General features: G+C 41.8%; 1 long non-coding RNA gene across 1 annotated transcript; it reads right to left on the bottom strand.

The window, feature by feature from the left end:
- Window positions 1-3,703: 3,703 nt before the first annotated feature.
- On the bottom strand, window positions 3,704-13,596 carry LOC309539575. Its single transcript, XR_014222864.1, has 4 exons — window positions 13,522-13,596; window positions 12,341-12,413; window positions 9,170-9,228; window positions 3,704-3,812 (listed from the first exon to the last, which is right to left on the bottom strand). It is a non-coding gene; the product is annotated as an uncharacterized lncRNA (long non-coding RNA).
- Between the last annotated feature and the right edge of the window lie 340 nt (window positions 13,597-13,936).

The raw sequence follows: 13,936 nt of genomic DNA, 5'->3' as shown, positions 1-13,936 counted from the left end.
GGTGTGTTTTATAATCAGATGAAAGAGACACTGAAAGATTTGAATGCTGCCTGGGTCATGACTCTGAGAGGATATCAGATGAGATTTGCTACTGTTAAAGTGCTTTAAAAATGATATTGCCAATGTTCCAAAGGGGGTCTTAGCTGTCTGTCATGGACATTTCTTTATGGCTGCCTAATTTAAAGCCATCGCTTCTCTTGTGGCATCGCACATTATAATTAATAGTGTGCATCTGTCAGCCCATGATGTGCACTGTCACAGTGTGAAGTGGCCACATGCTTCAGTTTCACAGTATGCAGCCAGTCATGTTTCTCTCTTGTGGAGGAATAAAGGTGTAGAGCTGCATCTCACAGGACAGGTCACCCTCCTCATCTGTAGCTCTGACTTCACTGCCCCTGGAAAGAATCTGTGCCCTTCACAACTGGAGATAAAGCCAAATGCTGTGAATTTCCAGTCTTTATGGGAGTTGTTTACCTCTTTACCCTGGGCCTTTGACATCTGAGACATATATTTTTAGGACACACCTTATTTTTTGTCCTTCTTTGTCATTTTTAATGTTGTCTTCTGAAGTGCGGCAACACACCCTGAGACTTTAAGGTGAAGGGTGGGTAATAAGTTATTATAATAATCATATTACCAAAGGAATGCAGTTATGGGTACTTCATTCCATAAACCAAGGTCATGCAGATGCCAATCCCTACCTTCAAGAGGTATAAGTATAATCTGTCCAAAAAAATTACAAGCTGCCAAAGCAATGTTAATAGTAAAGATTCTTATCAATTTTATCTAAAGGTAGGTGGTAATAAGAAGACAGGTAATTCATCCATGAAAATTCGTCACAGAGTCAATGGGCTAGAAGGGACCCTGAGGATCATCTAGTCCAACCCCCTGCAATGTAAGAATATGCAGCTGTCCCTTACAAGCAGTGCTTTTTTTCTTTAAAAATGTTTAGGGGTACGCGTACCCCTGCGTCCCGTCCCCCCCCCCCAGAAAAAAGCACTGCTTACGAGGATTGAACCTGCAAACTTGAGCTTATCAGCACCATGCCCTAACCAACTGAGCTATCCACAGTAAAAGTCACAGAAGTCAGTATAGCATGGAACTGACACACCACTGGCTTAGGGACCTTAACAACTTTACTTAGCACCTTGTCCATTCAGGGATTTTAACAATTTTATGATCATTAAGTGTTTGAAAACCTACCTTTCTTTAAAAAAAGAAGAAGCCAGGCCTAGCAAGCAGCTATTAATGAATGGAAGAATATGCCTAGTGATCTGCTTGGTTTAGTGAAGCAGAAAATAACTTGATTTTCACAGCTAGATTAAGAGTACAGCCCTGAAGGCAGAAGTGAATACGGAAGCAACAAAGGAGCCATAGAAAAAAGACCAATTATTTGATGCTGAGTGCTATTGCTCAAATTTCTTTCTGCAAAGTACAATGTATGCTATTTATCTTATGAGTATGATTCACATGACACTTGTTGCAGCCAGGTATGCTAATAGCCCTTTCTGCTTACAAGACTTTGAGATACTGTCTCTGAATTAGATCTATAGCTAGAACAAAAAGGCAGACGATCAATATGTATTTATTTTTAGAGACATCGTTGAATCTCACAGCTTTGTATTTTATCACTTGAGAAAGGCTATCTTAACTGATTTTGAAAGAAAGAGGGTTTTTTTAAAAAAAAATAATAGAAAGCCAATTGCTTCCTTGGGAACTATGTAATAGTTATTTATTTATGCTGCATTTATTTGTTTTATTGTTATTTCATCCTTCCTTCAGGACAGTATACTTGGCTCTCCCCCTTTATCCTGACAACCACCCTGTGACTTGGGCTAACCTGAGAGAAAGTGCTTCACCCAGTTCCATGGATGAGTGATGACTTGTGCTCAGGTTTCACTGATTCTAGTCTGGCAAATGCTGAGGGGGTGGGGAGAAGCAGCAGCAAGGTGTTTGAGGACAAAACTGTGTATGCTGCGCACTAAGCCCTTGCAGTCCCTAAGCCAACCTGCTGCCCTCAGGTACAGCGCTGGAGTACAGTTCACCTGCCAGGTCAGTTGGCTTCGGTATGTGGAAGTTGGGAACGTCATTTTGTCCTCCACCTCAGGAAGCAAAACATCTTGTGCCAGCCCAGTTGACCATTGTGTGAATCACAGGAACCAACTCCTAGGGGCTGTGTGGGCTTCAGCCCCTCCTAAAATATTTGAGGGGGCCGCGGGCCCCACAATTGATGGGCATTGCCACTCAAATTTTGTGTGTGCACTGCGCCATATGATTGATTATGTGGGGTGGAGCTTACCTGAGCGCCCCCCTCCCTATATTTTATTCAAGTTGGCCCCCTGGTGTAAATCAAATGGAAAATCATTCTCAAGTTACAGCCAATGCAATGGTATGTGTGTATGAATGCTCAAATGTAAGTACCCCGGAGCTCAATGGTGCTCTTTCGTCTAGCTAAGCAGGATGAGGCTGCATAGTGTTCAGAGCAAGAGATGAAGATGCAATAATAGGAATGTGGATGGAACATGCTGGAGCTATAATTAGGTCAAAGGTGGTCATGTCCCAAAGTTAAATGTTTTTGCGATCGTAAGAAAAACATTGAGTTTGATCCAACTTTGATATAACAAAGACTTTGATTTGTTTCTTTAAGGGCTGCAAAATAGGTTGCAGGTTGAAACTTCCTGAAGTTTCAGAGATGGTTGAGAAAACTGGGTTTTAATGTACAGTGGTACCTTGGTTCTCATACTTAATCCATTCTGTTCCAAAACCAAAGCGTTCCAAAACCAAGGCACGCTTTCCCATAGAAAGTAATGCAAAATGGATTAATCTTTCCCGGACTTTTAAAACAACAACCCCTAAAACAGCAATTTAACATGAATTTTACTATCTAATGAGACCATTGAACCACAAAATGAAAGCAATAAACAATGTACTGCAGTCACACAATCAATCAATCAGTAGGTGAATTGGGTTCTACACAGTCACAAAAACGCAAAATAGCAAAAACAGACAGACCTCAGCGTAACACTCAAAACAGAAGTGTGGCACTCAAACAGGAAACGTAACATTCAAAACGGATGTGCAACATGCAAAACAGAAGTGTGGCACTCAAAACAGAGCACGTTCGGCTTCCAAAAAAAGTTCGCATACCAGAACACTTGCTTCGGGGTTTGCAGTGTTTGGGTTCCAAGTTGTTTGAGTACCAAGGAGTTTGAGAACCAAGGTACCACTGTATTAGGTTGCTGGTAGGAATGGTTTAAATGTGTGCATTTTACCAGAAGTGTTGAGAAATATGTGAACTATGAATGATGGAGAGTACTGATGACTGATTATGGATAAGGTGCCAGGTGAAAACATTTCTATATAACCAGGTCTTTGGATCCTATGTATGACCTTTTAAATGTATTTGTGGTAGAGTGGTTATTTTGTATTTTGTGTTCTCATTTTCTATTTTTATGTTGTGAACCGCCCTGTGATCTTCGGATGAATTATGGTATACAAATTTAATCAATAAGTTGGCTCTCTTTTCTCTCTCTCTTCCTTCTGGGTGGTTTTGTTGTGTATGTAAAGCTCTGTGTTCACTTACAATAGATAAAATTGAATAAAACCTCAAATAAAATCCCACAGTAACCACACCTGACCAACTTATTTAGGCTTCATAAACACTTTGGGAAAACACTACTGTGATTTTTAGAACAAAGTTGTCCCCCATTCCTCAAAACAGTGGCAATTCTTTTGCTCCACAGCCTGCAGCAAATCGATGTATTTTCAGTGAAGACTCCCTGCATCTCCCTTGCAGTCTCCTAAATCAGCTCCTTGGGTTTAAAAGGAAAATAAAAACCTTTTTTCTGGGGTAGGCTGCATGCTACACAAGTCCTAAAAGAGCACATTCCTCTCAAAAATGAAGGCAGTAAATAAGGCCTATTCCCCCTTACAATCTTAAAAAGACCCTACAAGATTACTCTTCTGAATCTAAAATAAGGCAGTCGATATGTGGGCAGAGGAAGAGGGTCCTGCTCTGGAAGACCTCCAGTGAATCCAGAAGTTTTATTTTCTGCATCAGGAAGCTCATAATTTATGCTGAAGAGGCAGGAGACCTTTCAAAAGTGGTATCAACACTCTTGAAGCTTCCCCCCCCCTCGGGGCTCTCATTTCTCTTGCTCTCTCATTTTGCCTCCTTGTTTTTTTGAAAAGTTGCTTCCACAACAAGGCCCTTTATCATGGCTGAGGGGCTGCTTTTCCATGGTCAGCTGGAAGTGGAATTAAAACAACAGTGTGTCTACACACACCACTTTGAATTGAACTGAAAAGCATTTCAGAACTGTTTAACATATTATAATCTGAGTGGTGAACAAAAATTCAATGTAAAAACAATAAAATGGTATTGTAAAAACAGATTTTAAAAAGAGGAATTCAGGAATAACAGGGTCTAGACTTACAGACCTGGAAAAGCCTGGACAATAAGATAAAAACTTACAAAATGTCTGCAACAACAGATGGGTGACTTTTAAATATACGGGCGTATCCCCACTTGCATATGATCAGGGCACATGCGCCCAATGACACGAAAACAGTGTCAAAAGGGGGCAGGGCAGGGCCAGAATGGGTGTAGAATGGGGCAGAGCGGGGGTGGAACAGGGGGGTTCCCACTTGCACGCATCCTGGAATGGAACCCCCACGTAAGTAGGGATTCCCCTGTTTATAATTTTATCCTATCCTTCGTCATAGAAGTCAAAGGCGTGCAGGGCAATAAACAACAAAAACTAATTTTGGTCTATCTCCCGGCATACTGCAAAGCCTCAAGGCAGATTACAACAGTTAAATACAAGCCATGGATAAAAATAACAATTAAAAAACCATAAAAGCAGAAATAATAATAATAATAATAATAATAATAATAATAATAATAATAATGTACCCATAAACCAGTAAAACCTCACACAAACAAAGACAGTTAAAAGTATCATTGTTGTATAAACTTTTGTTAAATGCTACTTTTATCTCAGGCCAAAATCATTGGTCCTAGTGGGAACACAATTGGGGAGTTCAGATAGGAGAAAAGGCTTGGGAAAAGGTTCACTATAGATCTCTTTCAGCTCAAATCAGGAAATTCTCTCTGCACCGTGAAATTAAGGGAAGTGAATATCAAAGAGTGGCTGTATTTTGGTTCACATATTATTTTGGAAAATGTGGACTCAGTAGGTTTTAAATGCAAACTGAAATGAATTTCTCTGCCATCCCTTATTATAGATAATGGGGATGGATAATTTTTTGGTCTCTCTTTTCACTTCTTTGCTTGCTGTACGATCCGTTAGCCTTTGTGCTGCTTAGAGAAAATAGAGAATAATATTCAGTCACTGGGAAAGCACAGCAGCTCTTTTGCTTCCTGTTGTAAAACAGCAAAAGTAGTCTTGTCTCTATTTTAACATGAATAGAAGAAAAATAGCCTTGCTAATCCTCATTTATCAAGGAAGACTGAAGGGCAATCAGTGAACAAGCTTTGGGATAGCCTTTCCATACTGTATTTTTTTGTCTATATTGCAAGTAGTATAATTACAAAAATTGGTGTGGGCACACACACACACACACACACACACACACACACACTTGCATTATTGTCACAGTTAGGAAATATTTCCAGCCATCAGAAAAGACACTTGCAGCTCTTTACTGGGGAGATTATTGCAATTCTTAGTTTTAGTTTCAATTTAGGTCCACTTTTCAGAGATTCCCCATCACTGCCTTCAGATCACCTGCTGCTACGGAGCCATGTAGCTGCTATAGAATAAACAACAGCAGCAAAATCTAAATAACTTTCAGCAACTACAATATAGCTATCCATTCTGACCTGGAAGGTCACTTACTGATTCATTTGCTTTTAAAATAAAAATTGATTTTCACTTTCCATGATAAAACAATCCCAAAACAGGGTACACTACCAATAAAACTCAATGAAATCATAGTCGGCCAACATATAAACTATGACAAACTGATGTTGGTACATACACAACCAAACAACTATTTACAAAGTGCAACAACACAGATTCAACCGGAAGCCTGAGTGAGTAAGTAGCGGTTTGCACAGCACCCTACACTTGGAAGACTTGCCGCCAACTGGAGAGAGAGATTTGTCCACAAACAGGGTGCATGTATCAAGAACGTTTCTTGAGTTGCCACATATCAAATTCCTGGGAAATGTGGCATTGCCATCAATAAGGCAACTCTGTTAGACCTTAAAACCCCAACTGGTATCTAAGAGAGAAGGTGTTTAATTCTGGATCCGTCCCGTTTACTTTAGAGGAACTATTATTGAGCAACCAGGATAAGTCTGTCAAGAGCCGCTTGCCAGGATGGCTGTGTATACCCTTGAGGCACAGAGTCAGTATTGCTAGGAATACCAGTTGCTGGGGACCACAAGTAAGAGAGTGTTATTGTGCCCATGTCCTACTTGTTTACTTCCCAGAGGGCATCTGATCCCACAGGATATTGGACTTGATGTCCTTTTGTTTGATCCAGTAGCATGGGCATAGTTAATGCATAACTTAACGAGGTTCTGCCTCCTCCCAACAAAAATCCTGGCTAGGCCCGTGCCCAGCAGCCCTGTTTTGTCCCTGTGTTGTGTGGTCTTGGCTAAAAGATTCCAGTTCAAACGGACCTAAGTGTGTCTTGCCTCCTTTGTCTCTTGCCTGGTTCTCATCAAGCAGTGAAATATGTCTTGTTGTGGGTTGCATTCCTGAATACAACATTTAAAACAATTACATCTACAATTATTAAAGTAAATCAAATGAATAGCTACTTTGTAATGTAATTATTTGCTACAAATGAACATAAATGATTTCAATATATTAAACATTTGTTCGAGCAGCTGTTGAAATCTGTCTTCATTAAAAGTGCCTGTGGGCTAGGCAAACCCCTGGCAGATGCCTATTTATCAACACACCCCACTTTATAATTCTGAGTTTTAATTTCTTTCACCGGTGCCAATTCTTCGTTTTCTTCCCTCAGCCCTATACTAGGTACTAGAGGCAGACATGTTGATTCAGAAGTCTACTGCATTCTTTAAAGAGCTGTACATATGATGTAACTACGCTGGGATGACTGTATTCATTTGAATGGAACCATTGCAGAGTGCATGGCTTATATAGCCTCTAAATGCAAAAACTTACCTGTGGGCCGAAATAAGAACAAGCTGCAGAAAATGTAGATGTACGCTTAGTTTTTAAGAATATTTTAATTGAGAAATATGGTGGTTTATTTGACAATTTGGCAGCTCAAGGGGAATCAGAAATGGGGCAGGGATTAGTTGGAACATGGAAGCAGAAACATAAGACTGTTGAAAGGAGCAGCAGGGAGTGGAAAATATAGACATTATTCCCACGAGTTAATGGTCCATAACCCTTCCGGAGTTTAGATTTTCATACTTTTTGACAGTAACAGACAGATTTTGCCACACCAGGGGTACAGAACCTGTGTCCCTCCTCTAAATTTGGACTCTAAATGCCATCAGCCCCAGCCAACATGGCCATTGGCTAGACATGGTGAGAACTGTAGTCCAGCAACTTCTGAAGGAACACAGATTTCCCATCCCTTTGCTACAAGTCCACTTACCTTTTTTGGTGGGTGGCATTGTGGCTGGGCCCTGGGCCCCATGGTGGTCCAGCTAGGGGATGGAGACTTGCGCCCTCCTTGCTACCGCTTGCCCATGCCAGTGGCACTGGGCAGGGCCCCACTAACCAATCAGCGCTGACAGGGGGTGTGACCACAGGGAATTTAAACCATGGCGCAGCGGGGAGACTGTCCTCTCGGGCCATTTGCTGGATCTCCCACCCACCAGCCCTCTTTTTCTGCTTTGCTGCAATACGGCCTTGCTATGGACAAATGTTGGTCACCATATTTTGGGATGGGGCGGAAATTCTTCCACTTGGCAACTGGCTCCAGCCATTTGGTTTTTGCCTACCTCGTAACAATCGCCACAACTTTGAGAGATAGTCTGGCTTTACCAGATGCCTAAGCCAAACTGCTTGCATCTGTAACCAATAAAGTATTTGAACCCATAAACCAAAATTTGCTTTTTAGTGTGTTTTATTTATTCACTGGGGAACTGCGGGTCATGGGGCCTTGGCACGCAAGAACAGATTCAACAGTGACAAGCATTAACTAGGGCTGTGGAGATTCCTAGAACCATTTCCTTTACAGAATAATTTTGTGCAGAGGAGGAAAAGTTCTTCTGGCAGAAACCCTGTTGTGTTAAGTAGCATTTTAATAGGTAAATAATGGTTATTATGGTACAGGAATGAAAAGAAGGAATCTCTAAAGACTTTGGCTTGGGGGAGAAGAGATACAGGGGCCATTAAATGTCTCTGTATAATCTAAGTAACAACTCATTTAAATATTATGTCTTAGCTGCGTGCTGCTTCTTTTATGTTGTTTAACTTTACACCCTCTATATTCATGCAGATGTAAATTTGGCATCTGGATGGAGCTAAGGAAACATAAAAGTATCAAACCACATCTAATTCCCATCCGTCCAGGTTTATACTATAAATAAATTATGCCGCAGACCTCTAAGAGAGAGAGGATGAACAACCTGCATCAATGCATAAAGAAGTAGCTCGTAAGAATTGAGTGCAATGTGTAAATATTAGCTTCTTTTCTAAATGCAAAAATGTCTAAAGGATGTCCAGAAATTCATCAACTTTGAGGGCAGGCCACTTGCACATATATTTATCAGCATTTAGATATTTGAGGAAACGCTGGTTCAGCCAAAAACCTCACAACTTCTTTCAAGACATCAGACTTAGTATATCTGTTAGCATTTCCACGGAAGGAGGAACTAAAGTCGATAGCAAAGGTTGGAGCAATGATTCCTGGGCAAGAGCACATTCCTTTTCGTAAAAACCCAACTATCTGTGTCCAAATTAATTAGAAGGTGTTGCAATGGGCAGGCTAATAGTTTTGGATTCTTCTCCTTGGAGCCTAGTTAGGTTGTCACCTGTCAGAGAATGGTAGCAATTCAAGTGGACTGAAAGGGCAATTCACCTTTCTTTATGGAATTACATGGAATTTACTGGGAAAGCAAAGCACTAAGTACATTTGATTGTGTGACTCCCCAGGAGTGGCGCGCTGCAACAGGTTGGTTTCCCCTGAGCTGCAAAGTGATTTTGAGGATTACCTGATGTTGTAGCAGAGCCAACACTGTCTGTGCTTGAAGGAGCCGTGTGTATGTTTAGCCTGGAAAAAGAGGAGACAGAGGAGATGTGATAGCCATCTTCAAATATCTAAAGGGCTGTCACATGGAAGATGGCTTCAAATTAGAAGAAAAGATTTCAACTAAACATCAGGAATAAGTTTCTGACAGTAAGAACTATTTGACAGTGGAATGGTCTCCTGGGTCCTGGTTGCTTCAGCTGTGGATCATCTTGGCTCAGATTGGATCTTCTTTATGGCTTCCCACAGGCATCTGAATGGCCACTGTGAGAACAGAATGATGGGCTAAATGGGTCATTGGCTTGACCCAGCAGGCCCTTCTTATGTTCTGAACTAGCTAAGTCTCATTCTGATCTAGGGTGGGTTGTCCTGGGATACAAAGAGGTGTAGAATTTCACCAACAGTGAGGCTTTAATTGTTAGTTATTGTTGCATTCTAGAGGTTATTTTGTTACAGCATTTGGGAATGGTACAATGTGCCTTTGCAATATTAATGTTTTAATGGATTGTTTTATAGGATACTTTAATCTGTATTTTAACAATGCAGTTCAATTGGTTTTATGATTTGCAAACCACTTAGTAGAACATTAAGTGGTAGATAAATAAATAAATAATACGGATATGGATAAAAATCTGAATAAATAAATACTTAGATTGTATATTACTACTAGGGCTGTACACCAGATCTAGCCAAATCTCAGAACCTGAACTGAATTGGGCCAATTTGCTTAGATTGGGTTGAGGCAGCCTTGGATCACTTCAGGTTGGATTGGGTCAACCCAGGGCTGTCAAAGAGGGTTAAATCCTGATTAAACACATGGTCAGAGGAGAAGAATAAGGGTTTTAAACCCTGATTAAACATATGATTGGGAGCGAGAAAGGGAGAGGCACATGCCATGACTATACAAGGCTCTAAATAAATTTTGGACTCTCCCCAGACCATCCAGGTTGGATTGGAGCCACTACAAATCGCCATATTTACTCCTGAATTGGATTACATAGATCTTATAAGAAGCTGGTGGCTGTGAATGCCCTCTCACAATAAAGCATTTAGTCCAAGGATGGGGAATCTCAGGCCTAGGGATGGAATAGGGAATCTCAGGCCTGTCTACCTTGCCCTTGGGGCTCTCCACATACCACACCCCTACCTCCCCACCACCTGCTTCACACCCTTAGTGTTTTTGCCTTGCTATACAGTGTCTGTGGACTCTCTGATAATGCCTCTTGCTTGTCTGGATGGGAGAAGAGTGTGAGAATTGTTAGGAGACCCCTATTCCCCTCATGGAGCAGCCATTTCCAGAGTGGCCTGACAACCAATCCCTCTTCCCAGGGAACTCTGGTAAAGTAGCTCTGTGAGGGGAATAAGGATCTCCTAACAATGGGATGCAGGTGGCACTAGGAAAGTGGGTGGCGCTGTGGTCTAAACCACAGAGCCTAGGACTTGCCGATCAGAAGGTCGGTGGTTTGAATCCCCGCGACGGGGTGAGCTCCCATTGCTCAGTCCCTGCTCCTGCCAACCTAGCAGTTCGATAGCATCTCAAAGTGCAAGTAGATAAATAGATACCTTCTGGCAGGAAGGTAAATGGTGTTTCCGAGCACTGCTCTGTTTTGCCAGAAGCAGCTTAGTCATGCTGGCCACATGACCCAGAAGCTGTACACCGGCTCCCTCAGCCAATAAAGCGAGATGAGCGCCGCAACCCCAGAGTCGGTCACGACTGGACCAAATGGTCAGGGGTACCTTTACCTTTTAACAACTCTCAGCACCCTCAGCAAATTACAGTCCCCAGGATTCTTTGGGGAAAGTGGTATGATACTACTTTAAATGTATAGTGCAGATGTGGCCTTACCCATGCTCTTCCCCCACCCACCCACCTCCCACTTCACTGTGTTTGTTTGCTATGGAAGTCTCCTCCATTGAGCATGCTGTCACAGCTCTGATTTTAAGTGCTGGTAAAAGGTCACTGAAATAAGTCCACCCATAACCAAGCGAGCTAAAGGATATAGCCATTAAAACCAATCATCAAATCACTCCTAGTCCACCCCTGACCCAGCAAGGGGAGCTACTGATTTATAGTCGTTTCTGAAATGCTGTGTTATTTTGTGATAGGTGTATATATCATGTTTTTGCTAGTTGTTCCTCCGATGTCAGCAATCCACTTGCAAATCTCACTTTCCAAAGGTTTATTACCTGCTCATAAAAATATTCTTTATGTCACAATGAAATTTGGCAGCCGTGCTAGTGAATTGTATAATTTCTTTTTCAGAATAAACAATTATACAGCCAAACATTCAGATGAAGCTGATTTCTAACACAGACCAATTTTTTTTTTATCCATTAAATTTAAAGGCAAACTCTTTAGTGTATGGGAGCGTATGTGCAGTTATCAAACTGTAGCATTCAAAAAAGGATGCCATTGTTCAAGCTGTTTGTTTTTGCTTTATGAGAAAGGATGGTAGTGGTTGTCAAATCATTTTTATAGTATAATAGCAGTGTCTAGCCTCAGTTGTGTTTAAGTGTTGACTGAAGGTCGGCAGGTACAATTTTTCAGAAACTACTAAAATGGCATCTTCTGCCTAATTATTAAAACCTAAAGCAGAGGAGGGCAAGCTTTTTCTGGTGAGAGCTATTTCCCCTCAAGGATTAATGGGGGGCCTGTATACCAATGATAGGGGACACGGGTGGCTTAAACCACAGACCCTAGGGCTTGCTGATCATCTACTTGCACGTCAAAGTGCAAGTAGATAAATAGGTACCGCTCCAGCGGGAAGGTAAACAGCGTTTCCATGCGCTGCTCTGGTTCACCAGAAGCGGCTTAGTCATGCTGGCCACATAACCCGGAAGCTGTACACCAGCTCCCTCGGCCAATAAAGCGAGATGAGCGCCGCAACCCCAGGGTCGGTCATGACTGGACCTAATGGTCAGGGGTCCCTTTACCTTTATACCAGTGATGGGTGGCAATGGAACCAAAAGCAAGGGGGACCAGAGGTGGGTGGGTGGGGTCACCTCTATTTCGCTCTTTTTGCCATTCCCCTCTCTTTCCTACCCCTTCTTCTCTCCCGTTCCCCCTTTTGCTGTCCCACATGAAGCTCAGCCCTTGTGACCTAAGATATAGGAGCTATATTGCTGAAAGACTGACCATTCCTGTAGAACAGCAGCTGCTCCTTTGTGTTCCTCAGGATTCAGAGAGACTCAAAAGAGTGATAGTGACGCTGGAAGATATAGCAGAGAACTCACATAGTAAGGGGATCCCAACAGAATCTGCATGTAGCTGATTGTAAACCATGTTTGCCACACAACCATTCATTTAATCATGGTGTCAAATCTAGAAATGATGGGAAGGCTTGGAAAGGGAATTTCACCAGTCTGAGCCCCCCCTAAGAATCAGTCCTAGATCCCTCAGAAGTTTGGCTAATAGGTGCTCAATTCTCTGCTACCACTCCTCCCAGCCACTAGTTCTGCCTGCATCTTTCCAAATTCAAACCTTAATGAGGGAAGAAGCTTTGCAAGTAGCCTAACTTTCAGGCTTAAGGACTATGAGGAATGGAGCTCCAAAGGTTTCCTCAAGCGTGAGCAGCAGTATCCACTATACTGCTTCCCAGTGCCAACTGGCTATGGCTATGCTTGCTTGTGATGGCATGCAGTAAGGCCTAGGGTTGCTGAGAGACTTCCTTGACAGCAGTCCCCTTCAATAATGTGGTGTACCTGTTAAGAGTGCCAGACTGGAGACCAGCGTTCAAATCCCCACTGGGTAACATCCAACTAATCACTGTCTCTCAGCCTAATCAACATCACAGGGGAGAACCATTATTTGTGTGCCACTTTGGTCTCCTTGAAGGGAAGGTGTGATCTAAATGTAATTATTAAATTAATAATAATAATAAACAAGGCAAGCTGGAAAAGGCGAGGCAGCAGTGGAGATGGCTGACTTGGTGTGGATTGGTGGCAATGAGGTGATGTGGCTCTAGCTTCAGATAAAAATACATAATAAAAAGACCCAAAATATGAAAACAATACCATAATGAACTCTAGGAACATCAGGAAAACTCTAAGAATGCCTCTCAGAGAGAAAGAGAATAAATACCACTTTCATTAAACATAATCTATTATAGCTGTGATTATGCTTTCTCATGTGACTAATCCTTGATTATCATAAACAGATGTTAAAGCAACATAGATAATCCAAGTTTGCTGTTGAGTCCATTAAGACTCAGTGTGAAAATCCAAAATGTCTAACATATCTCTAATGCTCGACTTGGATCTTGCCCTTTACACAGAGGCATGTGTGCCTGTTCTACAGATAAGTAAATAAGTAAGCACCTCAGCAGTAGGTTTACATTCTGCAAAATGTGAAGTCTTCGGATGTTCCAAAGCATCGGTATGAATTTTACTCTTATGTACACCAGTAAAAGTTGCTAGAGCTCTTCTGGCTTGTCCTACATACCTTGTGCCCTTGCTGCTTAACATAACAAATGCACTGTTATGATGTCAGCCTGTGCCAAAGTGTGCACTGATTGACTCAATCCACATCTTCAACTCACCAGTTTGGATGTTCCTAAAGTTGAGATTGAATCAAAATCCTAAAGGAATTCAATTCTTAACCTGGCAGAATCTCTCCTTTCATTTTTTTACTATTACCCCACTTCAGGAAACAGGCCACCTTTCGTGACAATTATTTTACTAACCTATGTCTCCCAGGAGCCTGCCTTGTCTAGACTTTCCTATTTTCCACAGC

This window comes from Podarcis vaucheri, assembly GCF_965113315.1.
Source record: "Podarcis vaucheri genome assembly, chromosome: 1".
In the NCBI taxonomy this organism is placed as follows: Eukaryota; Metazoa; Chordata; class Lepidosauria; order Squamata; family Lacertidae; genus Podarcis; species Podarcis vaucheri.
This window is presented reverse-complemented; position numbering and strand designations above follow the sequence as displayed.